The sequence below is a fragment of the Ambystoma mexicanum genome, chromosome 5q (assembly GCF_040938575.1).
Source record: "Ambystoma mexicanum isolate Mex_15411 chromosome 5q, UKY_AmexF1_1, whole genome shotgun sequence".
In the NCBI taxonomy this organism is placed as follows: domain Eukaryota; kingdom Metazoa; phylum Chordata; class Amphibia; order Caudata; family Ambystomatidae; genus Ambystoma; species Ambystoma mexicanum.
In genome coordinates, this window is record NC_090933.1 from 1274290273 (window position 1) to 1274311448 (window position 21176).

General features: G+C 59.1%; 18 non-coding genes and 3 pseudogenes across 18 annotated transcripts; all 21 read right to left on the reverse strand.

Annotated features, from left to right (window-relative positions):
- Nucleotides 1-324: 324 nt before the first annotated feature.
- Nucleotides 325-462, reverse strand: LOC138498983 (U1 spliceosomal RNA; annotated as a pseudogene).
- Nucleotides 463-2493: 2031 nt separating this feature from the next.
- On the reverse strand, nucleotides 2494-2657 carry LOC138499519 (U1 spliceosomal RNA). Its single transcript, XR_011279508.1, has one exon. It is a non-coding gene; the product is annotated as a U1 spliceosomal RNA (small nuclear RNA).
- A 612-nt stretch (nucleotides 2658-3269) lies between these two features.
- On the reverse strand, nucleotides 3270-3433 carry LOC138499520 (U1 spliceosomal RNA). The gene has a single exon (XR_011279509.1). It is a non-coding gene; the product is annotated as a U1 spliceosomal RNA (small nuclear RNA).
- Nucleotides 3434-4045: 612 nt separating this feature from the next.
- LOC138499521 (U1 spliceosomal RNA) lies at nucleotides 4046-4209 on the reverse strand. The gene has a single exon (XR_011279510.1). It is a non-coding gene; the product is annotated as a U1 spliceosomal RNA (small nuclear RNA).
- A 612-nt stretch (nucleotides 4210-4821) lies between these two features.
- LOC138499522 (U1 spliceosomal RNA) lies at nucleotides 4822-4985 on the reverse strand. The gene has a single exon (XR_011279511.1). It is a non-coding gene; the product is annotated as a U1 spliceosomal RNA (small nuclear RNA).
- A 612-nt stretch (nucleotides 4986-5597) lies between these two features.
- On the reverse strand, nucleotides 5598-5761 carry LOC138499523 (U1 spliceosomal RNA). Its single transcript, XR_011279512.1, has one exon. It is a non-coding gene; the product is annotated as a U1 spliceosomal RNA (small nuclear RNA).
- Nucleotides 5762-6373: 612 nt separating this feature from the next.
- Nucleotides 6374-6537, reverse strand: LOC138499525 (U1 spliceosomal RNA). Its single transcript, XR_011279513.1, has one exon. It is a non-coding gene; the product is annotated as a U1 spliceosomal RNA (small nuclear RNA).
- Nucleotides 6538-7149: 612 nt separating this feature from the next.
- LOC138499526 (U1 spliceosomal RNA) lies at nucleotides 7150-7313 on the reverse strand. The gene has a single exon (XR_011279514.1). It is a non-coding gene; the product is annotated as a U1 spliceosomal RNA (small nuclear RNA).
- A 612-nt stretch (nucleotides 7314-7925) lies between these two features.
- On the reverse strand, nucleotides 7926-8089 carry LOC138499527 (U1 spliceosomal RNA). The gene has a single exon (XR_011279515.1). It is a non-coding gene; the product is annotated as a U1 spliceosomal RNA (small nuclear RNA).
- Nucleotides 8090-8701: 612 nt separating this feature from the next.
- On the reverse strand, nucleotides 8702-8865 carry LOC138499528 (U1 spliceosomal RNA). The gene has a single exon (XR_011279516.1). It is a non-coding gene; the product is annotated as a U1 spliceosomal RNA (small nuclear RNA).
- A 612-nt stretch (nucleotides 8866-9477) lies between these two features.
- LOC138499529 (U1 spliceosomal RNA) lies at nucleotides 9478-9641 on the reverse strand. Its single transcript, XR_011279517.1, has one exon. It is a non-coding gene; the product is annotated as a U1 spliceosomal RNA (small nuclear RNA).
- A 612-nt stretch (nucleotides 9642-10253) lies between these two features.
- LOC138499530 (U1 spliceosomal RNA) lies at nucleotides 10254-10417 on the reverse strand. Its single transcript, XR_011279518.1, has one exon. It is a non-coding gene; the product is annotated as a U1 spliceosomal RNA (small nuclear RNA).
- A 612-nt stretch (nucleotides 10418-11029) lies between these two features.
- LOC138499531 (U1 spliceosomal RNA) lies at nucleotides 11030-11193 on the reverse strand. The gene has a single exon (XR_011279519.1). It is a non-coding gene; the product is annotated as a U1 spliceosomal RNA (small nuclear RNA).
- Nucleotides 11194-11805: 612 nt separating this feature from the next.
- On the reverse strand, nucleotides 11806-11969 carry LOC138499532 (U1 spliceosomal RNA). The gene has a single exon (XR_011279520.1). It is a non-coding gene; the product is annotated as a U1 spliceosomal RNA (small nuclear RNA).
- A 612-nt stretch (nucleotides 11970-12581) lies between these two features.
- LOC138498984 (U1 spliceosomal RNA) lies at nucleotides 12582-12719 on the reverse strand (annotated as a pseudogene).
- Nucleotides 12720-14749: 2030 nt separating this feature from the next.
- LOC138498986 (U1 spliceosomal RNA) lies at nucleotides 14750-14887 on the reverse strand (annotated as a pseudogene).
- Nucleotides 14888-16918: 2031 nt separating this feature from the next.
- LOC138499533 (U1 spliceosomal RNA) lies at nucleotides 16919-17082 on the reverse strand. Its single transcript, XR_011279521.1, has one exon. It is a non-coding gene; the product is annotated as a U1 spliceosomal RNA (small nuclear RNA).
- Nucleotides 17083-17876: 794 nt separating this feature from the next.
- LOC138499534 (U1 spliceosomal RNA) lies at nucleotides 17877-18040 on the reverse strand. Its single transcript, XR_011279522.1, has one exon. It is a non-coding gene; the product is annotated as a U1 spliceosomal RNA (small nuclear RNA).
- Nucleotides 18041-18841: 801 nt separating this feature from the next.
- On the reverse strand, nucleotides 18842-19005 carry LOC138499536 (U1 spliceosomal RNA). The gene has a single exon (XR_011279523.1). It is a non-coding gene; the product is annotated as a U1 spliceosomal RNA (small nuclear RNA).
- An 801-nt stretch (nucleotides 19006-19806) lies between these two features.
- Nucleotides 19807-19970, reverse strand: LOC138499537 (U1 spliceosomal RNA). Its single transcript, XR_011279524.1, has one exon. It is a non-coding gene; the product is annotated as a U1 spliceosomal RNA (small nuclear RNA).
- Nucleotides 19971-20765: 795 nt separating this feature from the next.
- Nucleotides 20766-20929, reverse strand: LOC138499538 (U1 spliceosomal RNA). The gene has a single exon (XR_011279525.1). It is a non-coding gene; the product is annotated as a U1 spliceosomal RNA (small nuclear RNA).
- Between the last annotated feature and the right edge of the window lie 247 nt (nucleotides 20930-21176).

The window sequence follows — 21176 nt, forward strand, 5'->3', positions numbered from 1 at the left end:
GTGCGCCCACTGGCCTGTCGGCCCACAGGGCCCATGGCCCTCCTGAGCCGACAGGCCACCCCGCTTAACAAGAGCGTCTTGGGTGGGGTGCTCCCCAGCAGGACACGGCAACGCCGTGAAGGCAACGCCCGATCGTGCCCGATCGGTGCTAGGCGCCTGTGCACTTGACCCCTCCAGTGAATGCTGGCCCTCTGGACTGCAGCAACATTCAGAGGCTACCTACTCACACACGTGACTTAAGAAACTCTGCTGCAAGACCAGGGGCTCCGTGTGTAAACAAGCTGACTCTGCACACTAAACTTTTTCTTTCTTTGACCAATAAATCAGGGGATAGCGCGAACGCAGTCCCCCACTACCAGAAATAATGCAGTCGAGTATCCCGCATTTGGGGACATCGCAGGGGTCAGCAAATCCGATGTGCAATGGATGAGCCTCACCCTGGGAGATCTGCCTTGTTTTTTTTTTTTTTTTTTTTTTTTTTTTTTTTGTAAAAATATCTTTATTAAGTGCTTAAAGATGATACAAGGGTAATAAATTCAATTCAATAAGAAGACTTTTGTGGCAATTACATTCCCCCCTCAAAGCAGAAGGGGTGGTTTCAATTTTACTTTGGGCATTTGGGTGGGTACATATATATTTTCTGTTCAGAGTCTGTGGTTTGCAAAGTGTTCGTGTTTTGCCTGAGTAGGCTAAGAGTTCCCTTTTTCTTTATTTTATTTTTGGATGATTGCCTGGGCTGGGGGTTTTACTCAGGGCCCCCATCTTCCAGGCTGTCCTTGATTTCGTAGTCTCTTAGCAGGCCGTGGACCATCCTGCGGCAGGCTTCGGTTGTCAGCAGCTCATCATTGAGGACCAGGCGTTTCCTTGCGTAGAGGAGAATGTCCTTCATGCAGCAGAGGGTCCTCCAGCAGTTCTGGATTGCCTCTACTGTGTGGGTCTGTGCAAAGAGTCCATACAGCACAGACTGGTGTATAATGTCTTGGGGCGGGATGTGAGCACTCAACTCAGTGTTCAGGGCCCTGCGCAGTTTCCTTGCAAAGGGGCATGCCCAGAAGAGGTGGTACGCTGTTTCCTCTGCCGGGCACCCCCTTGGGCAGCTCCTGTGTGGGCAGAGGCCCCGTCTGTTCATGAATGCTCGCACAGATAGTGCCCCCCTCACCGTCAGCCAGGCGATGTCCTTGTGAATATTCAGGAGTTTGTTTGATGCCACATTTTCCCACACCTGGGTAACTGTGGCCGCTGGCAGGTCCTCAATGGGATCTGTGGTGTCTTGGGCCCTGATCAGGTTGTGGATTGTCCTTGGGTTCCACAATGCAGGCACCACCCCCTGAAGGCCAAAATCTGCGATGAACTTTTCCATCTCCCTGTAGTACCAAGGGAGCGTCCAGTTGTACGGGGCCCTGTTTTCCCACTTGTCCCAGCCTAGCCTCCTCCATGTTGGTGTGAGGAAGAAGCGGAAAAGGAGGTAGGCTGAGTGGGTCTTGTTGGCGTTGCCCAGGGAAATCCTGACGCAGGTGCAGGCGAAGCAGGCCCGCAGTCTTGTAGGGAGGTCCGGGATTCCTTTCCCTCCTTTGCGCGGTTCCTTGTACATGGATGATCTCTTAACTCTGTCCATCTTTGAGCCCCAGACAAAGTGGAAGACCATGGCGTTGATGGCCCGCGCCTCTCTGGCTTGGAGGGGCCACGCTTGGGCCACATACTGCAGGACAGGCAGCGCATCATTTCTCAGCACCAGAGCCTTCCCTTCCATGCTCAGTTTGCGGAGACTCCAGAGACCCAGTTTCTGTTTGACCTTGGCCAGGCGTTCCTTCCAGCTTTTCAGCGCTGCCCCCTGGGAGATCTGCCTTGTTGATCACAGATGCTCCCCTGCCAGGTAAGTATGAGTTGCGAGCAAGAGGGCAGGGGTTGGGCCTGTTCTGGAATCCCCGCTAAGCGAGGGTGAGAAGGCAGGCCCTGACCCAGCCCCAGCCCTCCCGGAAGCCCCGAGCGCCTGCAGAGCTGCCTGTCCCACGTTCAGGGGGAAGCTCCGGCAGGCAGAGCTCAGCAGAAGAGGCACATTGCAGCACAGGTCCTTTCTCCCATCAGGCCCTGCTCCGCCCGAGATTTGCATACATTCCGGCCTGGCCCCCAGCCTGCAGGCCCAGTCGGATAGCGAGCAGGCCTGGTGCAGTGCGCCCACTGGCCTGTCGGCCCCCAGGGCCCATGGCCCTCCTGAGCCGACAGGCCACCCCGCTTAACAAGAGCGTCTTGGGTGGGGTGCTCCCCAGCAGGACACGGCAACGCCGTGAAGGCAACGCCCGATCGTGCCCGATCGGTGCTAGGCGCCTGTGCACTTGACCCCTCCAGTGAATGCTGGCCCTCTGGACTGCAGCAACATTCAGAGGCTACCTACTCACACACGTGACTTAAGAAACTCTGCTGCAAGACCAGGGGCTCCGTGTGTAAACAAGCTGACTCTGCACACTAAACTTTTTCTTTCTTTGACCAATAAATCAGGGGATAGCGCGAACGCAGTCCCCCACTACCAGAAATAATGCAGTCGAGTATCCCGCATTTGGGGACATCGCAGGGGTCAGCAAATCCGATGTGCAATGGATGAGCCTCACCCTGGGAGATCTGCCTTGTTGATCACAGATGCTCCCCTGCCAGGTAAGTATGAGTTGCGAGCAAGAGGGCAGGGGTTGGGCCTGTTCTGGAATCCCCGCTAAGCGAGGGTGAGAAGGCAGGCCCTGACCCAGCCCCAGCCCTCCCGGAAGCCCCGAGCGCCTGCAGAGCTGCCTGTCCCACGTTCAGGGGGAAGCTCCGGCAGGCAGAGCTCAGCAGAAGAGGCACATTGCAGCACAGGTCCTTTCTCCCATCAGGCCCTGCTCCGCCCGAGATTTGCATACATTCCGGCCTGGCCCCCAGCCTGCAGGCCCAGTCGGATAGCGAGCAGGCCTGGTGCAGTGCGCCCACTGGCCTGTCGGCCCCCAGGGCCCATGGCCCTCCTGAGCCGACAGGCCACCCCGCTTAACAAGAGCGTCTTGGGTGGGGTGCTCCCCAGCAGGACACGGCAACGCCGTGAAGGCAACGCCCGATCGTGCCCGATCGGTGCTAGGCGCCTGTGCACTTGACCCCTCCAGTGAATGCTGGCCCTCTGGACTGCAGCAACATTCAGAGGCTACCTACTCACACACGTGACTTAAGAAACTCTGCTGCAAGACCAGGGGCTCCGTGTGTAAACAAGCTGACTCTGCACACTAAACTTTTTCTTTCTTTGACCAATAAATCAGGGGATAGCGCGAACGCAGTCCCCCACTACCAGAAATAATGCAGTCGAGTATCCCGCATTTGGGGACATCGCAGGGGTCAGCAAATCCGATGTGCAATGGATGAGCCTCACCCTGGGAGATCTGCCTTGTTGATCACAGATGCTCCCCTGCCAGGTAAGTATGAGTTGCGAGCAAGAGGGCAGGGGTTGGGCCTGTTCTGGAATCCCCGCTAAGCGAGGGTGAGAAGGCAGGCCCTGACCCAGCCCCAGCCCTCCCGGAAGCCCCGAGCGCCTGCAGAGCTGCCTGTCCCACGTTCAGGGGGAAGCTCCGGCAGGCAGAGCTCAGCAGAAGAGGCACATTGCAGCACAGGTCCTTTCTCCCATCAGGCCCTGCTCCGCCCGAGATTTGCATACATTCCGGCCTGGCCCCCAGCCTGCAGGCCCAGTCGGATAGCGAGCAGGCCTGGTGCAGTGCGCCCACTGGCCTGTCGGCCCCCAGGGCCCATGGCCCTCCTGAGCCGACAGGCCACCCCGCTTAACAAGAGCGTCTTGGGTGGGGTGCTCCCCAGCAGGACACGGCAACGCCGTGAAGGCAACGCCCGATCGTGCCCGATCGGTGCTAGGCGCCTGTGCACTTGACCCCTCCAGTGAATGCTGGCCCTCTGGACTGCAGCAACATTCAGAGGCTACCTACTCACACACGTGACTTAAGAAACTCTGCTGCAAGACCAGGGGCTCCGTGTGTAAACAAGCTGACTCTGCACACTAAACTTTTTCTTTCTTTGACCAATAAATCAGGGGATAGCGCGAACGCAGTCCCCCACTACCAGAAATAATGCAGTCGAGTATCCCGCATTTGGGGACATCGCAGGGGTCAGCAAATCCGATGTGCAATGGATGAGCCTCACCCTGGGAGATCTGCCTTGTTGATCACAGATGCTCCCCTGCCAGGTAAGTATGAGTTGCGAGCAAGAGGGCAGGGGTTGGGCCTGTTCTGGAATCCCCGCTAAGCGAGGGTGAGAAGGCAGGCCCTGACCCAGCCCCAGCCCTCCCGGAAGCCCCGAGCGCCTGCAGAGCTGCCTGTCCCACGTTCAGGGGGAAGCTCCGGCAGGCAGAGCTCAGCAGAAGAGGCACATTGCAGCACAGGTCCTTTCTCCCATCAGGCCCTGCTCCGCCCGAGATTTGCATACATTCCGGCCTGGCCCCCAGCCTGCAGGCCCAGTCGGATAGCGAGCAGGCCTGGTGCAGTGCGCCCACTGGCCTGTCGGCCCCCAGGGCCCATGGCCCTCCTGAGCCGACAGGCCACCCCGCTTAACAAGAGCGTCTTGGGTGGGGTGCTCCCCAGCAGGACACGGCAACGCCGTGAAGGCAACGCCCGATCGTGCCCGATCGGTGCTAGGCGCCTGTGCACTTGACCCCTCCAGTGAATGCTGGCCCTCTGGACTGCAGCAACATTCAGAGGCTACCTACTCACACACGTGACTTAAGAAACTCTGCTGCAAGACCAGGGGCTCCGTGTGTAAACAAGCTGACTCTGCACACTAAACTTTTTCTTTCTTTGACCAATAAATCAGGGGATAGCGCGAACGCAGTCCCCCACTACCAGAAATAATGCAGTCGAGTATCCCGCATTTGGGGACATCGCAGGGGTCAGCAAATCCGATGTGCAATGGATGAGCCTCACCCTGGGAGATCTGCCTTGTTGATCACAGATGCTCCCCTGCCAGGTAAGTATGAGTTGCGAGCAAGAGGGCAGGGGTTGGGCCTGTTCTGGAATCCCCGCTAAGCGAGGGTGAGAAGGCAGGCCCTGACCCAGCCCCAGCCCTCCCGGAAGCCCCGAGCGCCTGCAGAGCTGCCTGTCCCACGTTCAGGGGGAAGCTCCGGCAGGCAGAGCTCAGCAGAAGAGGCACATTGCAGCACAGGTCCTTTCTCCCATCAGGCCCTGCTCCGCCCGAGATTTGCATACATTCCGGCCTGGCCCCCAGCCTGCAGGCCCAGTCGGATAGCGAGCAGGCCTGGTGCAGTGCGCCCACTGGCCTGTCGGCCCCCAGGGCCCATGGCCCTCCTGAGCCGACAGGCCACCCCGCTTAACAAGAGCGTCTTGGGTGGGGTGCTCCCCAGCAGGACACGGCAACGCCGTGAAGGCAACGCCCGATCGTGCCCGATCGGTGCTAGGCGCCTGTGCACTTGACCCCTCCAGTGAATGCTGGCCCTCTGGACTGCAGCAACATTCAGAGGCTACCTACTCACACACGTGACTTAAGAAACTCTGCTGCAAGACCAGGGGCTCCGTGTGTAAACAAGCTGACTCTGCACACTAAACTTTTTCTTTCTTTGACCAATAAATCAGGGGATAGCGCGAACGCAGTCCCCCACTACCAGAAATAATGCAGTCGAGTATCCCGCATTTGGGGACATCGCAGGGGTCAGCAAATCCGATGTGCAATGGATGAGCCTCACCCTGGGAGATCTGCCTTGTTGATCACAGATGCTCCCCTGCCAGGTAAGTATGAGTTGCGAGCAAGAGGGCAGGGGTTGGGCCTGTTCTGGAATCCCCGCTAAGCGAGGGTGAGAAGGCAGGCCCTGACCCAGCCCCAGCCCTCCCGGAAGCCCCGAGCGCCTGCAGAGCTGCCTGTCCCACGTTCAGGGGGAAGCTCCGGCAGGCAGAGCTCAGCAGAAGAGGCACATTGCAGCACAGGTCCTTTCTCCCATCAGGCCCTGCTCCGCCCGAGATTTGCATACATTCCGGCCTGGCCCCCAGCCTGCAGGCCCAGTCGGATAGCGAGCAGGCCTGGTGCAGTGCGCCCACTGGCCTGTCGGCCCCCAGGGCCCATGGCCCTCCTGAGCCGACAGGCCACCCCGCTTAACAAGAGCGTCTTGGGTGGGGTGCTCCCCAGCAGGACACGGCAACGCCGTGAAGGCAACGCCCGATCGTGCCCGATCGGTGCTAGGCGCCTGTGCACTTGACCCCTCCAGTGAATGCTGGCCCTCTGGACTGCAGCAACATTCAGAGGCTACCTACTCACACACGTGACTTAAGAAACTCTGCTGCAAGACCAGGGGCTCCGTGTGTAAACAAGCTGACTCTGCACACTAAACTTTTTCTTTCTTTGACCAATAAATCAGGGGATAGCGCGAACGCAGTCCCCCACTACCAGAAATAATGCAGTCGAGTATCCCGCATTTGGGGACATCGCAGGGGTCAGCAAATCCGATGTGCAATGGATGAGCCTCACCCTGGGAGATCTGCCTTGTTGATCACAGATGCTCCCCTGCCAGGTAAGTATGAGTTGCGAGCAAGAGGGCAGGGGTTGGGCCTGTTCTGGAATCCCCGCTAAGCGAGGGTGAGAAGGCAGGCCCTGACCCAGCCCCAGCCCTCCCGGAAGCCCCGAGCGCCTGCAGAGCTGCCTGTCCCACGTTCAGGGGGAAGCTCCGGCAGGCAGAGCTCAGCAGAAGAGGCACATTGCAGCACAGGTCCTTTCTCCCATCAGGCCCTGCTCCGCCCGAGATTTGCATACATTCCGGCCTGGCCCCCAGCCTGCAGGCCCAGTCGGATAGCGAGCAGGCCTGGTGCAGTGCGCCCACTGGCCTGTCGGCCCCCAGGGCCCATGGCCCTCCTGAGCCGACAGGCCACCCCGCTTAACAAGAGCGTCTTGGGTGGGGTGCTCCCCAGCAGGACACGGCAACGCCGTGAAGGCAACGCCCGATCGTGCCCGATCGGTGCTAGGCGCCTGTGCACTTGACCCCTCCAGTGAATGCTGGCCCTCTGGACTGCAGCAACATTCAGAGGCTACCTACTCACACACGTGACTTAAGAAACTCTGCTGCAAGACCAGGGGCTCCGTGTGTAAACAAGCTGACTCTGCACACTAAACTTTTTCTTTCTTTGACCAATAAATCAGGGGATAGCGCGAACGCAGTCCCCCACTACCAGAAATAATGCAGTCGAGTATCCCGCATTTGGGGACATCGCAGGGGTCAGCAAATCCGATGTGCAATGGATGAGCCTCACCCTGGGAGATCTGCCTTGTTGATCACAGATGCTCCCCTGCCAGGTAAGTATGAGTTGCGAGCAAGAGGGCAGGGGTTGGGCCTGTTCTGGAATCCCCGCTAAGCGAGGGTGAGAAGGCAGGCCCTGACCCAGCCCCAGCCCTCCCGGAAGCCCCGAGCGCCTGCAGAGCTGCCTGTCCCACGTTCAGGGGGAAGCTCCGGCAGGCAGAGCTCAGCAGAAGAGGCACATTGCAGCACAGGTCCTTTCTCCCATCAGGCCCTGCTCCGCCCGAGATTTGCATACATTCCGGCCTGGCCCCCAGCCTGCAGGCCCAGTCGGATAGCGAGCAGGCCTGGTGCAGTGCGCCCACTGGCCTGTCGGCCCCCAGGGCCCATGGCCCTCCTGAGCCGACAGGCCACCCCGCTTAACAAGAGCGTCTTGGGTGGGGTGCTCCCCAGCAGGACACGGCAACGCCGTGAAGGCAACGCCCGATCGTGCCCGATCGGTGCTAGGCGCCTGTGCACTTGACCCCTCCAGTGAATGCTGGCCCTCTGGACTGCAGCAACATTCAGAGGCTACCTACTCACACACGTGACTTAAGAAACTCTGCTGCAAGACCAGGGGCTCCGTGTGTAAACAAGCTGACTCTGCACACTAAACTTTTTCTTTCTTTGACCAATAAATCAGGGGATAGCGCGAACGCAGTCCCCCACTACCAGAAATAATGCAGTCGAGTATCCCGCATTTGGGGACATCGCAGGGGTCAGCAAATCCGATGTGCAATGGATGAGCCTCACCCTGGGAGATCTGCCTTGTTGATCACAGATGCTCCCCTGCCAGGTAAGTATGAGTTGCGAGCAAGAGGGCAGGGGTTGGGCCTGTTCTGGAATCCCCGCTAAGCGAGGGTGAGAAGGCAGGCCCTGACCCAGCCCCAGCCCTCCCGGAAGCCCCGAGCGCCTGCAGAGCTGCCTGTCCCACGTTCAGGGGGAAGCTCCGGCAGGCAGAGCTCAGCAGAAGAGGCACATTGCAGCACAGGTCCTTTCTCCCATCAGGCCCTGCTCCGCCCGAGATTTGCATACATTCCGGCCTGGCCCCCAGCCTGCAGGCCCAGTCGGATAGCGAGCAGGCCTGGTGCAGTGCGCCCACTGGCCTGTCGGCCCCCAGGGCCCATGGCCCTCCTGAGCCGACAGGCCACCCCGCTTAACAAGAGCGTCTTGGGTGGGGTGCTCCCCAGCAGGACACGGCAACGCCGTGAAGGCAACGCCCGATCGTGCCCGATCGGTGCTAGGCGCCTGTGCACTTGACCCCTCCAGTGAATGCTGGCCCTCTGGACTGCAGCAACATTCAGAGGCTACCTACTCACACACGTGACTTAAGAAACTCTGCTGCAAGACCAGGGGCTCCGTGTGTAAACAAGCTGACTCTGCACACTAAACTTTTTCTTTCTTTGACCAATAAATCAGGGGATAGCGCGAACGCAGTCCCCCACTACCAGAAATAATGCAGTCGAGTATCCCGCATTTGGGGACATCGCAGGGGTCAGCAAATCCGATGTGCAATGGATGAGCCTCACCCTGGGAGATCTGCCTTGTTGATCACAGATGCTCCCCTGCCAGGTAAGTATGAGTTGCGAGCAAGAGGGCAGGGGTTGGGCCTGTTCTGGAATCCCCGCTAAGCGAGGGTGAGAAGGCAGGCCCTGACCCAGCCCCAGCCCTCCCGGAAGCCCCGAGCGCCTGCAGAGCTGCCTGTCCCACGTTCAGGGGGAAGCTCCGGCAGGCAGAGCTCAGCAGAAGAGGCACATTGCAGCACAGGTCCTTTCTCCCATCAGGCCCTGCTCCGCCCGAGATTTGCATACATTCCGGCCTGGCCCCCAGCCTGCAGGCCCAGTCGGATAGCGAGCAGGCCTGGTGCAGTGCGCCCACTGGCCTGTCGGCCCCCAGGGCCCATGGCCCTCCTGAGCCGACAGGCCACCCCGCTTAACAAGAGCGTCTTGGGTGGGGTGCTCCCCAGCAGGACACGGCAACGCCGTGAAGGCAACGCCCGATCGTGCCCGATCGGTGCTAGGCGCCTGTGCACTTGACCCCTCCAGTGAATGCTGGCCCTCTGGACTGCAGCAACATTCAGAGGCTACCTACTCACACACGTGACTTAAGAAACTCTGCTGCAAGACCAGGGGCTCCGTGTGTAAACAAGCTGACTCTGCACACTAAACTTTTTCTTTCTTTGACCAATAAATCAGGGGATAGCGCGAACGCAGTCCCCCACTACCAGAAATAATGCAGTCGAGTATCCCGCATTTGGGGACATCGCAGGGGTCAGCAAATCCGATGTGCAATGGATGAGCCTCACCCTGGGAGATCTGCCTTGTTGATCACAGATGCTCCCCTGCCAGGTAAGTATGAGTTGCGAGCAAGAGGGCAGGGGTTGGGCCTGTTCTGGAATCCCCGCTAAGCGAGGGTGAGAAGGCAGGCCCTGACCCAGCCCCAGCCCTCCCGGAAGCCCCGAGCGCCTGCAGAGCTGCCTGTCCCACGTTCAGGGGGAAGCTCCGGCAGGCAGAGCTCAGCAGAAGAGGCACATTGCAGCACAGGTCCTTTCTCCCATCAGGCCCTGCTCCGCCCGAGATTTGCATACATTCCGGCCTGGCCCCCAGCCTGCAGGCCCAGTCGGATAGCGAGCAGGCCTGGTGCAGTGCGCCCACTGGCCTGTCGGCCCCCAGGGCCCATGGCCCTCCTGAGCCGACAGGCCACCCCGCTTAACAAGAGCGTCTTGGGTGGGGTGCTCCCCAGCAGGACACGGCAACGCCGTGAAGGCAACGCCCGATCGTGCCCGATCGGTGCTAGGCGCCTGTGCACTTGACCCCTCCAGTGAATGCTGGCCCTCTGGACTGCAGCAACATTCAGAGGCTACCTACTCACACACGTGACTTAAGAAACTCTGCTGCAAGACCAGGGGCTCCGTGTGTAAACAAGCTGACTCTGCACACTAAACTTTTTCTTTCTTTGACCAATAAATCAGGGGATAGCGCGAACGCAGTCCCCCACTACCAGAAATAATGCAGTCGAGTATCCCGCATTTGGGGACATCGCAGGGGTCAGCAAATCCGATGTGCAATGGATGAGCCTCACCCTGGGAGATCTGCCTTGTTGATCACAGATGCTCCCCTGCCAGGTAAGTATGAGTTGCGAGCAAGAGGGCAGGGGTTGGGCCTGTTCTGGAATCCCCGCTAAGCGAGGGTGAGAAGGCAGGCCCTGACCCAGCCCCAGCCCTCCCGGAAGCCCCGAGCGCCTGCAGAGCTGCCTGTCCCACGTTCAGGGGGAAGCTCCGGCAGGCAGAGCTCAGCAGAAGAGGCACATTGCAGCACAGGTCCTTTCTCCCATCAGGCCCTGCTCCGCCCGAGATTTGCATACATTCCGGCCTGGCCCCCAGCCTGCAGGCCCAGTCGGATAGCGAGCAGGCCTGGTGCAGTGCGCCCACTGGCCTGTCGGCCCCCAGGGCCCATGGCCCTCCTGAGCCGACAGGCCACCCCGCTTAACAAGAGCGTCTTGGGTGGGGTGCTCCCCAGCAGGACACGGCAACGCCGTGAAGGCAACGCCCAATCGTGCCCGATCGGTGCTAGGCGCCTGTGCACTTGACCCCTCCAGTGAATGCTGGCCCTCTGGACTGCAGCAACATTCAGAGGCTACCTACTCACACACGTGACTTAAGAAACTCTGCTGCAAGACCAGGGGCTCCGTGTGTAAACAAGCTGACTCTGCACACTAAACTTTTTCTTTCTTTGACCAATAAATCAGGGGATAGCGCGAACGCAGTCCCCCACTACCAGAAATAATGCAGTCGAGTATCCCGCATTTGGGGACATCGCAGGGGTCAGCAAATCCGATGTGCAATGGATGAGCCTCACCCTGGGAGATCTGCCTTGTTGATCACAGATGCTCCCCTGCCAGGTAAGTATGAGTTGCGAGCAAGAGGGCAGGGGTTGGGCCTGTTCTGGAATCCCCGCTAAGCGAGGGTGAGAAGGCAGGCCCTGACCCAGCCCCAGCCCTCCCGGAAGCCCCGAGCGCCTGCAGAGCTGCCTGTCCCACGTTCAGGGGGAAGCTCCGGCAGGCAGAGCTCAGCAGAAGAGGCACATTGCAGCACAGGTCCTTTCTCCCATCAGGCCCTGCTCCGCCCGAGATTTGCATACATTCCGGCCTGGCCCCCAGCCTGCAGGCCCAGTCGGATAGCGAGCAGGCCTGGTGCAGTGCGCCCACTGGCCTGTCGGCCCCCAGGGCCCATGGCCCTCCTGAGCCGACAGGCCACCCCGCTTAACAAGAGCGTCTTGGGTGGGGTGCTCCCCAGCAGGACACGGCAACGCCGTGAAGGCAACGCCCGATCGTGCCCGATCGGTGCTAGGCGCCTGTGCACTTGACCCCTCCAGTGAATGCTGGCCCTCTGGACTGCAGCAACATTCAGAGGCTACCTACTCACACACGTGACTTAAGAAACTCTGCTGCAAGACCAGGGGCTCCGTGTGTAAACAAGCTGACTCTGCACACTAAACTTTTTCTTTCTTTGACCAATAAATCAGGGGATAGCGCGAACGCAGTCCCCCACTACCAGAAATAATGCAGTCGAGTATCCCGCATTTGGGGACATCGCAGGGGTCAGCAAATCCGATGTGCAATGGATGAGCCTCACCCTGGGAGATCTGCCTTGTTGATCACAGATGCTCCCCTGCCAGGTAAGTATGAGTTGCGAGCAAGAGGGCAGGGGTTGGGCCTGTTCTGGAATCCCCGCTAAGCGAGGGTGAGAAGGCAGGCCCTGACCCAGCCCCAGCCCTCCCGGAAGCCCCGAGCGCCTGCAGAGCTGCCTGTCCCACGTTCAGGGGGAAGCTCCGGCAGGCAGAGCTCAGCAGAAGAGGCACATTGCAGCACAGGTCCTTTCTCCCATCAGGCCCTGCTCCGCCCGAGATTTGCATACATTCCGGCCTGGCCCCCAGCCTGCAGGCCCAGTCGGATAGCGAGCAGGCCTGGTGCAGTGCGCCCACTGGCCTGTCGGCCCACAGGGCCCATGGCCCTCCTGAGCCGACAGGCCACCCCGCTTAACAAGAGCGTCTTGGGTGGGGTGCTCCCCAGCAGGACACGGCAACGCCGTGAAGGCAACGCCCGATCGTGCCCGATCGGTGCTAGGCGCCTGTGCACTTGACCCCTCCAGTGAATGCTGGCCCTCTGGACTGCAGCAACATTCAGAGGCTACCTACTCACACACGTGACTTAAGAAACTCTGCTGCAAGACCAGGGGCTCCGTGTGTAAACAAGCTGACTCTGCACACTAAACTTTTTCTTTCTTTGACCAATAAATCAGGGGATAGCGCGAACGCAGTCCCCCACTACCAGAAATAATGCAGTCGAGTATCCCGCATTTGGGGACATCGCAGGGGTCAGCAAATCCGATGTGCAATGGATGAGCCTCACCCTGGGAGATCTGCCTTGTTTTTTTTTTTTTTTTTTTTTTTTTTTTTTTGTAAAAATATCTTTATTAAGTGCTTAAAGATGATACAAGGGTAATAAATTCAATTCAATAAGAAGACTTTTGTGGCAATTACATTCCCCCCTCAAAGCAGAAGGGGTGGTTTCAATTTTACTTTGGGCATTTGGGTGGGTACATATATATTTTCTGTTCAGAGTCTGTGGTTTGCAAAGTGTTCGTGTTTTGCCTGAGTAGGCTAAGAGTTCCCTTTTTCTTTATTTTATTTTTGGATGATTGCCTGGGCTGGGGGTTTTACTCAGGGCCCCCATCTTCCAGGCTGTCCTTGATTTCGTAGTCTCTTAGCAGGCCGTGGACCATCCTGCGGCAGGCTTCGGTTGTCAGCAGCTCATCATTGAGGACCAGGCGTTTCCTTGCGTAGAGGAGAATGTCCTTCATGCAGCAGAGGGTCCTCCAGCAGTTCTGGATTGCCTCTACTGTGTGGGTCTGTGCAAAGAGTCCATACAGCACAGACTGGTGTATAATGTCTTGGGGCGGGATGTGAGCACTCAACTCAGTGTTCAGGGCCCTGCGCAGTTTCCTTGCAAAGGGGCATGCCCAGAAGAGGTGGTACGCTGTTTCCTCTGCCGGGCACCCCCTTGGGCAGCTCCTGTGTGGGCAGAGGCCCCGTCTGTTCATGAATGCTCGCACAGATAGTGCCCCCCTCACCGTCAGCCAGGCGATGTCCTTGTGAATATTCAGGAGTTTGTTTGATGCCACATTTTCCCACACCTGGGTAACTGTGGCCGCTGGCAGGTCCTCAATGGGATCTGTGGTGTCTTGGGCCCTGATCAGGTTGTGGATTGTCCTTGGGTTCCACAATGCAGGCACCACCCCCTGAAGGCCAAAATCTGCGATGAACTTTTCCATCTCCCTGTAGTACCAAGGGAGCGTCCAGTTGTACGGGGCCCTGTTTTCCCACTTGTCCCAGCCTAGCCTCCTCCATGTTGGTGTGAGGAAGAAGCGGAAAAGGAGGTAGGCTGAGTGGGTCTTGTTGGCGTTGCCCAGGGAAATCCTGACGCAGGTGCAGGCGAAGCAGGCCCGCAGTCTTGTAGGGAGGTCCGGGATTCCTTTCCCTCCTTTGCGCGGTTCCTTGTACATGGATGATCTCTTAACTCTGTCCATCTTTGAGCCCCAGACAAAGTGGAAGACCATGGCGTTGATGGCCCGCGCCTCTCTGGCTTGGAGGGGCCACGCTTGGGCCACATACTGCAGGACAGGCAGCGCATCATTTCTCAGCACCAGAGCCTTCCCTTCCATGCTCAGTTTGCGGAGACTCCAGAGACCCAGTTTCTGTTTGACCTTGGCCAGGCGTTCCTTCCAGCTTTTCAGCGCTGCCCCCTGGGAGATCTGCCTTGTTGATCACAGATGCTCCCCTGCCAGGTAAGTATGAGTTGCGAGCAAGAGGGCAGGGGTTGGGCCTGTTCTGGAATCCCCGCTAAGCGAGGGTGAGAAGGCAGGCCCTGACCCAGCCCCAGCCCTCCCGGAAGCCCCGAGCGCCTGCAGAGCTGCCTGTCCCACGTTCAGGGGGAAGCTCCGGCAGGCAGAGCTCAGCAGAAGAGGCACATTGCAGCACAGGTCCTTTCTCCCATCAGGCCCTGCTCCGCCCGAGATTTGCATACATTCCGGCCTGGCCCCCAGCCTGCAGGCCCAGTCGGATAGCGAGCAGGCCTGGTGCAGTGCGCCCACTGGCCTGTCGGCCCCCAGGGCCCATGGCCCTCCTGAGCCGACAGGCCACCCCGCTTAACAAGAGCGTCTTGGGTGGGGTGCTCCCCAGCAGGACACGGCAACGCCGTGAAGGCAACGCCCGATCGTGCCCGATCGGTGCTAGGCGCCTGTGCACTTGACCCCTCCAGTGAATGCTGGCCCTCTGGACTGCAGCAACATTCAGAGGCTACCTACTCACACACGTGACTTAAGAAACTCTGCTGCAAGACCAGGGGCTCCGTGTGTAAACAAGCTGACTCTGCACACTAAACTTTTTCTTTCTTTGACCAATAAATCAGGGGATAGCGCGAACGCAGTCCCCCACTACCAGAAATAATGCAGTCGAGTATCCCGCATTTGGGGACATCGCAGGGGTCAGCAAATCCGATGTGCAATGGATGAGCCTCACCCTGGGAGATCTGCCTTGTTTTTTTTTTTTTTTTTTTTTTTTTTTTTTTTGTAAAAATATCTTTATTAAGTGCTTAAAGATGATACAAGGGTAATAAATTCAATTCAATAAGAAGACTTTTGTGGCAATTACATTCCCCCCTCAAAGCAGAAGGGGTGGTTTCAATTTTACTTTGGGCATTTGGGTGGGTACATATATATTTTCTGTTCAGAGTCTGTGGTTTGCAAAGTGTTCGTGTTTTGCCTGAGTAGGCTAAGAGTTCCCTTTTTCTTTATTTTATTTTTGGATGATTGCCTGGGCTGGGGGTTTTACTCAGGGCCCCCATCTTCCAGGCTGTCCTTGATTTCGTAGTCTCTTAGCAGGCCGTGGACCATCCTGCGGCAGGCTTCGGTTGTCAGCAGCTCATCATTGAGGACCAGGCGTTTCCTTGCGTAGAGGAGAATGTCCTTCATGCAGCAGAGGGTCCTCCAGCAGTTCTGGATTGCCTCTACTGTGTGGGTCTGTGCAAAGAGTCCATACAGCACAGACTGGTGTATAATGTCTTGGGGCGGGATGTGAGCACTCAACTCAGTGTTCAGGGCCCTGCGCAGTTTCCTTGCAAAGGGGCATGCCCAGAAGAGGTGGTACGCTGTTTCCTCTGCCGGGCACCCCCTTGGGCAGCTCCTGTGTGGGCAGAGGCCCCGTCTGTTCATGAATGCTCGCACAGATAGTGCCCCCCTCACCGTCAGCCAGGCGATGTCCTTGTGAATATTCAGGAGTTTGTTTGATGCCACATTTTCCCACACCTGGGTAACTGTGGCCGCTGGCAGGTCCTCAATGGGATCTGTGGTGTCTTGGGCCCTGATCAGGTTGTGGATTGTCCTTGGGTTCCACAATGCAGGCACCACCCCCTGAAGGCCAAAATCTGCGATGAACTTTTCCATCTCCCTGTAGTACCAAGGGAGCGTCCAGTTGTACGGGGCCCTGTTTTCCCACTTGTCCCAGCCTAGCCTCCTCCATGTTGGTGTGAGGAAGAAGCGGAAAAGGAGGTAGGCTGAGTGGGTCTTGTTGGCGTTGCCCAGGGAAATCCTGACGCAGGTGCAGGCGAAGCAGGCCCGCAGTCTTGTAGGGAGGTCCGGGATTCCTTTCCCTCCTTTGCGCGGTTCCTTGTACATGGATGATCTCTTAACTCTGTCCATCTTTGAGCCCCAGACAAAGTGGAAGACCATGGCGTTGATGGCCCGCGCCTCTCTAGCTTGGAGGGGCCACGCTTGGGCCACATACTGCAGGACAGGCAGCGCATCATTTCTCAGCACCAGAGCCTTCCCTTCCATGCTCAGTTTGCGGAGACTCCAGAGACCCAGTTTCTGTTTGACCTTGGCCAGGCGTTCCTTCCAGCTTTTCAGCGCTGCCCCCTGGGAGATCTGCCTTGTTGATCACAGATGCTCCCCTGCCAGGTAAGTATGAGTTGCGAGCAAGAGGGCAGGGGTTGGGCCTGTTCTGGAATCCCCGCTAAGCGAGGGTGAGAAGGCAGGCCCTGACCCAGCCCCAGCCCTCCCGGAAGCCCCGAGCGCCTGCAGAGCTGCCTGTCCCACGTTCAGGGGGAAGCTCCGGCAGGCAGAGCTCAGCAGAAGAGGCACATTGCAGCACAGGTCCTTTCTCCCATCAGGCCCTGCTCCGCCCGAGATTTGCATACATTCCGGCCTGGCCCCCAGCCTGCAGGCCCAGTCGGATAGCGAGCAGGCCTGGTGCAGTGCGCCCACTGGCCTGTCGGCCCCCAGGGCCCATGGCCCTCCTGAGCCGACAGGCCACCCCGCTTAACAAGAGCGTCTTGGGTGGGGTGCTCCCCAGCAGGACACGGCAACGCCGTGAAGGCAACGCCCGATCGTGCCCGATCGGTGCTAGGCGCCTGTGCACTTGACCCCTCCAGTGAATGCTGGCCCTCTGGACTGCAGCAACATTCAGAGGCTACCTACTCACACACGTGACTTAAGAAACTCTGCTGCAAGACCAGGGGCTCCGTGTGTAAACAAGCTGACTCTGCACACTAAACTTTTTCTTTCTTTGACCAATAAATCAGGGGATAGCGCGAACGCAGTCCCCCACTACCAGAAATAATGCAGTCGAGTATCCCGCATTTGGGGACATCGCAGGGGTCAGCAAATCCGATGTGCAATGGATGAGCCTCACCCTGGGAGATCTGCCTTGTTGATCACAGATGCTCCCCTGCCAGGTAAGTATGAGTTGCGAGCAAGAGGGCAGGGGTTGGGCCTGTTCTGGAATCCCCGCTAAGCGAGGGTGAGAAGGCAGGCCCTGACCCAGCCCCAGCCCTCCCGGAAGCCCCGAGCGCCTGCAGAGCTGCCTGTCCCACGTTCAGGGGGAAGCTCCGGCAGGCAGAGCTCAGCAGAAGAGGCACATTGCAGCACAGGTCCTTTCTCCCATCAGGCCCTGCTCCGCACGAGATTTGCATAAATTCCGGCCTGGCCGCCAGCCTGCAGGCCCAGTCGGATAGCGAGCAGGCCTGGTGCAGTGCGCCCACTGGCCTGTCGGCCCCCAGGGCCCATGGCCCTCCTGAGCCGACAGGCCACCCCGCTTAACAAGAGCGTCTTGGGTGGGGTGCTCCCCAGCAGGACACGGCAACGCCCGATCGTGCCCGATCGGTGCTCGGACGGGGCCGGCGGCAGCTGGTAGCCAGTGAACCCCCCCCCCCCCCCCCCCCAATCCCCAATCCCCAGGAGCTGGATGGGACTTCTTAAGGTTGGAGGGCCTGGCCGTGATAACAGAGCCCGGGCGGGGCGGGGCAGGGCGGCTTCAAGAACTACTGGGGCCCCTGATATCATGGGGCGCACAAGTCTGGGGTTAGGCGCCTGTGCACTTGACCCCTCCAGTGAATGCTGGCCCTCTGGACTGCAGCAACATTCAGAGGCTACCTACTCACACACGTGACTTAAGAAACTCTGCTGCAAGACCAGGGGCTCCGTGTGTAAACAAGCTGACTCTGCACACTAAACTTTTTCTTTCTTTGACCAATAAATCAGGGGATAGCGCGAACGCAGTCCCCCACTACCAGAAATAATGCAGTCGAGTATCCCGCATTTGGGGACATCGCAGGGGTCAGCAAATCCGATGTGCAATGGATGAGCCTCACCCTGGGAGATCTGCCTTGTTGATCACAGATGCTCCCCTGCCAGGTAAGTATGAGTTGCGAGCAAGAGGGCAGGGGTTGGGCCTGTTCTGGAATCCCCGCTAAGCGAGGGTGAGAAGGCAGGCCCTGACCCAGCCCTAGCCCTCCCGGAAGCCCCGAGCGCCTGCAGAGCTGCCTGTCCCACGTTCAGGGGGAAGCTCCGGCAGGCAGAGCTCAGCAGAAGAGGCACATTGCAGCACAGGTCCTTTCTCCCATCAGGCCCTGCTCCGCACGAGATTTGCATAAATTCCGGCCTGGCCGCCAGCCTGCAGGCCCAGTCGGATAGCGAGCAGGCCTGGTGCAGTGCGCCCACTGGCCTGTCGGCCCCCAGGGCCCATGGCCCTCCTGAGCCGACAGGCCACCCCGCTTAACAAGAGCGTCTTGGGTGGGGTGCTCCCCAGCAGGACACGGCAACGCCGTGAAGGCAACGCCCGATCGTGCCCGATCGGTGCTCGGACGGGGCCGGCGGCAGCTGGTAGCCAGTGAACCCCCCCCCCCCCAATCCCCAATCCCCAGGAGCTGGATGGGACTTCTTAAGGTTGGAGGGCCTGGCCGTGATAACAGAGCCCGGGCGGGGCGGGGCAGGGCGGCTTCAAGAACTACTGGGGCCCCTGATATCATGGGGCGCACAAGTCTGGGGTTAGGCGCCTGTGCACTTGACCCCTCCAGTGAATGCTGGCCCTCTGGACTGCAGCAACATTCAGAGGCTACCTACTCACACACGTGACTTAAGAAACTCTGCTGCAAGACCAGGGGCTCCGTGTGTAAACAAGCTGACTCTGCACACTAAACTTTTTCTTTCTTTGACCAATAAATCAGGGGATAGCGCGAACGCAGTCCCCCACTACCAGAAATAATGCAGTCGAGTATCCCGCATTTGGGGACATCGCAGGGGTCAGCAAATCCGATGTGCAATGGATGAGCCTCACCCTGGGAGATCTGCCTTGTTGATCACAGATGCTCCCCTGCCAGGTAAGTATGAGTTGCGAGCAAGAGGGCAGGGGTTGGGCCTGTTCTGGAATCCCCGCTAAGCGAGGGTGAGAAGGCAGGCCCTGACCCAGCCCCAGCCCTCCCGGAAGCCCCGAGCGCCTGCAGAGCTGCCTGTCCCACGTTCAGGGGGAAGCTCCGGCAGGCAGAGCTCAGCAGAAGAGGCACATTGCAGCACAGGTCCTTTCTCCCATCAGGCCCTGCTCCGCACGAGATTTGCATAAATTCCGGCCTGGCCGCCAGCCTGCAGGCCCAGTCGGATAGCGAGCAGGCCTGGTGCAGTGCGCCCACTGGCCTGTCGGCCCCCAGGGCCCATGGCCCTCCTGAGCCGACAGGCCACCCCGCTTAACAAGAGCGTCTTGGGTGGGGTGCTCCCCAGCAGGACACGGCAACGCCGTGAAGGCAACGCCCGATCGTGCCCGATCGGTGCTCGGACGGGGCCGGCGGCAGCTGGTAGCCAGTGAACCCCCCCCCCCCCAATCCCCAATCCCCAGGAGCTGGATGGGACTTCTTAAGGTTGGAGGGCCTGGCCGTGATAACAGAGCCCGGGCGGGGCGGGGCAGGGCGGCTTCAAGAACTACTGGGGCCCCTGATATCATGGGGCGCACAAGTCTGGGGTTAGGCGCCTGTGCACTTGACCCCTCCAGTGAATGCTGGCCCTCTGGACTGCAGCAACATTCAGAGGCTACCTACTCACACACGTGACTTAAGAAACTCTGCTGCAAGACCAGGGGCTCCGTGTGTAAACAAGCTGACTCTGCACACTAAACTTTTTCTTTCTTTGACCAATAAATCAGGGGATAGCGCGAACGCAGTCCCCCACTACCAGAAATAATGCAGTCGAGTATCCCGCATTTGGGGACATCGCAGGGGTCAGCAAATCCGATGTGCAATGGATGAGCCTCACCCTGGGAGATCTGCCTTGTTGATCACAGATGCTCCCCTGCCAGGTAAGTATGAGTTGCGAGCAAGAGGGCAGGGGTTGGGCCTGTTCTGGAATCCCCGCTAAGCGAGGGTGAGAAGGCAGGCCCTGACCCAGCCCCAGCCCTCCCGGAAGCCCCGAGCGCCTGCAGAGCTGCCTGTCCCACGTTCAGGGGGAAGCTCCGGCAGGCAGAGCTCAGCAGAAGAGGCACATTGCAGCACAGGTCCTTTCTCCCATCAGGCCCTGCTCCGCACGAGATTTGCATAAATTCCGGCCTGGCCGCCAGCCTGCAGGCCCAGTCGGATAGCGAGCAGGCCTGGTGCAGTGCGCCCACTGGCCTGTCGGCCCCCAGGGCCCATGGCCCTCCTGAGCCGACAGGCCACCCCGCTTAACAAGAGCGTCTTGGGTGGGGTGCTCCCCAGCAGGACACGGCAACGCCCGATCGTGCCCGATCGGTGCTCGGACGGGGCCGGCGGCAGCTGGTAGCCAGTGAACCCCCCCCCCCCCCCCCCCCCAATCCCCAATCCCCAGGAGCTGGATGGGACTTCTTAAGGTTGGAGGGCCTGGCCGTGATAACAGAGCCCGGGCGGGGCGGGGCAGGGCGGCTTCAAGAACTACTGGGGCCCCTGATATCATGGGGCGCACAAGTCTGGGGTTAGGCGCCTGTGCACTTGACCCCTCCAGTGAATGCTGGCCCTCTGGACTGCAGCAACATTCAGAGGCTACCTACTCACACACGTGACTTAAGAAACTCTGCTGCAAGACCAGGGGCTCCGTGTGTAAACAAGCTGACTCTGCACACTAAACTTTTTCTTTCTTTGACCAATAAATCAGGGGATAGCGCGAACGCAGTCCCCCACTACCAGAAATAATGCAGTCGAGTATCCCGCATTTGGGGACATCGCAGGGGTCAGCAAATCCGATGTGCAATGGATGAGCCTCACCCTGGGAGATCTGCCTTGTTGATCACAGATGCTCCCCTGCCAGGTAAGTATGAGTTGCGAGCAAGAGGGCAGGGGTTGGGCCTGTTCTGGAATCCCCGCTAAGCGAGGGTGAGAAGGCAGGCCCTGACCCAGCCCTAGCCCTCCCGGAAGCCCCGAGCGCCTGCAGAGCTGCCTGTCCCACGTTCAGGGGGAAGCTCCGGCAGGCAGAGCTCAGCAGAAGAGGCACATTGCAGCACAGGTCCTTTCTCCCATCAGGCCCTGCTCCGCACGAGATTTGCATAAATTCCGGCCTGGCCGC